General features: G+C 45.4%; 1 non-coding gene across 1 annotated transcript; it reads left to right on the top strand.

Annotated features, from left to right (window-relative positions):
* The first annotated feature begins 3,754 nt into the window (after positions 1 to 3,754).
* Positions 3,755 to 3,828, top strand: TRNAI-AAU (transfer RNA isoleucine (anticodon AAU)). The gene has a single exon. It is a non-coding gene; the product is annotated as a tRNA-Ile (tRNA).
* Positions 3,829 to 4,103: the final 275 nt, after the last annotated feature.

Genomic DNA, 4,103 nt, shown 5'->3' with positions numbered 1-4,103 from the left:
GACCATGAGGAACCTCTTCCCAAAGCGCCTCCTGTTCGACGTGCGGCCTACAAGCCCAAGCCGAACATCCCTCCTGATCGTAGGACTTCGTCGGGTGTCCCTCCGCCTTAGCGGAGGTGCCTTGCAGGGTCTTCGTGTTGGTAACCCGGTCTTCGATCGGGTTCAGTGCTGACACCGCCGTACTTTGCAAGCTGGAAGGATTTTTGATGAGGTGAGCTGCAAACCGATGTCACTTTGAGAGCGGCGAATCCCAACCATTTAGATGGCGCCTCAACTAACATCTAGCTTGCGTATTGCCACACTGAACGTGAGAGGTTTTTCTGCGCGAAGAAGGCAAAATCAGCTTAAACGTCTCTTGTTCGAAAACGAAATCGATCTGTTGGCTGTTCAAGAGACAAAAATTGAAAGCGAAGAGTTGACAGATGCGATGGCAGAAACTTACCGTGCACAGTTCAGTGTTTGCGTATGCCATGCAAAAGGAAAGTCGGGAAGGTGTCTCATTTTAACTCGAAACGGCAAAGTCGCTGTGGAAACTGTATTTTCCTGTGAAAGTGGCCGGATTGTAGCATGCGATTTTTACTTTTCTGGTGTAGAGTGGAGAGCTGTGTGTGTATATGCACCTAATAGAATTCCCGAACGAGATGCCTTTTTTCGCCGTGTTCAACCTTTCCTGCTGACAGAAAAGCGTGTACTATTGCTTGGAGATTTCAACTGCGTGTGTAGACCTGAAGATAGAACAAGCAACAAAACCCTGCAGGACACGAGTGCCGAGCTACTGTCTGAGATGATTAATGAAGCAGAATTGGAAGACATTGGCATTATAATGCAAGGTTCAGAACAAGCACAGTACACGCATTTTCAAGGCGTTAGTCACGCAAGGCTGGACAGAATTTGTTTTGTCTGAGGTTGTGCCCTTGTGTTCCCAGTACCAGACTGTGCACGTCAGCTTCAGTGATCATTCTTTAGTCGTGATCACACTTGGGGAGAGGAAAAGGACTGTCAAGTTTAGTTGGGAATTATGGAAATTTAATGACTCATTGTTGAAGGATGAGGAGTTTAGCAAGAAACTAAAAGACTCAGTCAAAAGCTTGTTATAAAAAGAGACAGACTTTATACAAACATGGGAACAATTTAAATGCGACGTGAAAGTGGCCGCTATAGAAAGAGCATGTGTTTTAAAGCGTAAAGAAAAACAGCAAGAAAAGGAACTTCCTACCGAGCTTGATTTCATCCTCAGCATGGAAGGCGTCAAGCCGGGGTTGTACAGACAAGAAATAAAAGAGACCAAAACGAAGCTTGAAATAATAGATGAAACGAAATATCGAGGTGCTGTGATAAGGGCACGCAGCGACAGATTTTGGCTTGGGGAGACGCCCACAAAAAGGGCGCTCAGCGACGAAAAACAGTATGCAGTTTCGAAAGAGATAAATGAAATTTGTTATCGCAATGACGTAACTTCCGAATCTGAGGTGATTGAAAGGGCGTTTCTGGAATATTACCAAAACTTGTTCAGCCTTAAAACGCCTGATGTTGAACATTACAAAGCTGCATTCCTGTCGCTAATGCCAAGAGTCGAGGAGGACCTGGCGCAGGTACTTGAGGAGCCCATAACGGCAGCAGAAATCGAAGATGCAATACAGCAGCTGAGCTTGAACAAGTCGCCTGGGCCGGACGGCCTCGGTGCCGCACTTTACAAGGCTTTGAAAACAGAAATGGCAATAGCATTACAGCGCGTAATAAGCGAGTGTTACGAAAGAAAGTTAACTCCGCCGTCTTTTCGAACTTCCCACGTGGTGTTGATCCCAAAATCGGACGACCCGAGTAGGTTGCAGTCAGTTGAGTGTTGCCGCCCAATAAGCTTAACTAACGTAGACTACAAAATTTATATGAAAGTGCTAGCCGGACGACGCCAAACAGTAATTAAAACCCTTGTTGGCCCACACCAGACCTGCCGCATAAAAGAAAGATCCATTTTTACTAACATACACGTAGCTAGAAGTGTCCTTGAATGCTGTGATGCAACGGAGGGTCGTGTCGCCATGATGCAACTGGACCTGCATAAGGCGTTTGATAAAGTTGTGCATGAAATTTTGTTCGTGCTTTTGGAACATGTGAATGTAGGGTGTATCATCATTGATGGCGTGAAAATGGTTTATGATGGCTGTACATCAAGGTTCATAATTAATAACCGCCTGAGTAATAGTATTCCTGTCTTGTCGTCAGTGAGGCAGGGTTGCCCTCTTTCTCCACTGCTTTTTGCCCTTTACCTGGAGCCCTTTTGTTTAAAGCTGTTAACTACGCAAAACATTCGAGGTTACGCCTTTTGTCATAATGAAGTGAAGGTATTGGCATATGCAGATGATATAGCAGTGTTCTGCAGAGACCAGGAAAGCGTGCAAGAAGTGGTGAGAGAAGCCGTAAATTTTTGTGATGCAAGTGGCTGTGCGATAAGCTGGCAGAAATGTTTTGGTTTTTGGCATGGAAAGTGGCAGGCCATGCCAGAAGTATTCTGTCGAATGAAGTGGGTAGACACGCCAGGAAAGTACCTCGGCGTGCCGCTAACCAACTACAGAGAAAGCAAAGAATATTGGGCCCATGAAACCGAACGAGTCAAAGCTCAGACAAGAAAATGGGGCGGTCACAACTTTTCCATGTTCGCAAGAGCTACGGTGTGCAACATGTTTTTAGTAGCGAGGATTTTTTCGTTCTGCAAGCGTTAACTTTGCCAAGGACTTCAGTGCAAAGGTTGCACAGAGTGTTTGCAACATTTATTTGGGCGTCAACATGGGAACGTACCAGCCGATGCAATCTGTTCCACAAGGTGCGGAACGGGGGGCTAGGGTTGTCAAATTTATTTCTGAGACAGATAGTCACTAGATTCTTTTTCTTGCGTCAAGATAATGATTTTCTGCGAACTGTTATACAAGTGCGATTGTCAGAATCACTGCCTGATTATGTTGTGTCATCTATGTCTGCAGGGCGGAGTGGGTTAAGTGCTTTTTTGCAAGAACTGTTTGCAGCAGTCTGTATTCTTCGGTCAAAATTTTCCGATGAGTATCTAACCATTGTAACAAGGAAAAAGATGTACAAGGACCTGCTTGATGTGTTTCTGCCAGTGCCTGTTTATCGCAGTGCTTATCTTCTTGGTCCCGAAAGGGATGTGCTAAAAAGAGTCAAAAGAATGCCGGTGAAGCCTTCAGTGCGTTCTTTCTTTTTTCAATTGCATACTGGAACCCTCCCAGTGAAGCCATGGTTGCAAAGCAAAGGCCTTTTTGTACCTTGGTCAGTAGAGTGTCTTATTTGCAAGAAAGTGGAAACTATAGAACATATCTTTATCGACTGTCATGACGCTGTTTTTCTTTGGGATGTGTTGAAGCGCACACTGAAAAAAGATTTACCCCTGACTCCTTTTGGAATACGCTTCCTACCATGTGCAGAGCCAGGTGAAGTGCCTTGCGACCTGCTAATGTTGCTCTGCATGCACAGCCTATGGCGTACGCGAATGGATGTCAGGCATGAACATGTTGTTGTGAATCCGGCTGATCAGTATTTCATTGAGAGCATCATGTATACTCAGGAAGTTTTCGGACAGCAAGCTCCTCAGCCTGAGTGGCTGCCTGTCCTCGACCAACTAAAATCATTTAACCCATTTTATCATCATGCACTAGCTAGAAATTGACCTGTGCTTTTATTGTCATGTCTTTGTATTTTTGTTTTGCTTGCCGGGCCAAGTCGGTAATAAAGAAAAAAAAATGGCCTGCTAGCTCAGTTGGTTAGAGCGTCGTGCTAATAACGCGAAGGTCGTAGGTTCAATCCCTGCGCAGGCCACGTTCTGTTTTTTTTCTATTGCTCTCAACGTAGTTTAACGTCGATGGTGCAGGCGCTGCCACTTTTACCTGAGTGGTCCACGCAGCCGTAGTGTGTGCATAGCAAGAACACGAATGGCATGGGTTACCTTGATTCCTAGAATAGTTCTAGCCTGCTAGCTCAGTTGGTTTGAGCGTCGTGCTAATAACGCGAAGGTCGTAGGTTCAATCCCTGCGCAGGCCACGTTGTGTTTTTTTTTTCTATTGCTCTCAACGTAGTTTAACGTCGATGGTGCA

Source organism: Amblyomma mixtum, chromosome 4 (genome assembly GCF_055824585.1).
Source record: "Amblyomma mixtum isolate Tamu chromosome 4, ASM5582458v1, whole genome shotgun sequence".
NCBI classification, from domain to species: domain Eukaryota; kingdom Metazoa; phylum Arthropoda; class Arachnida; order Ixodida; family Ixodidae; genus Amblyomma; species Amblyomma mixtum.
Note: the sequence above shows the minus strand (reverse complement) of the source record. Positions and strands in the feature narration are given on the sequence as shown.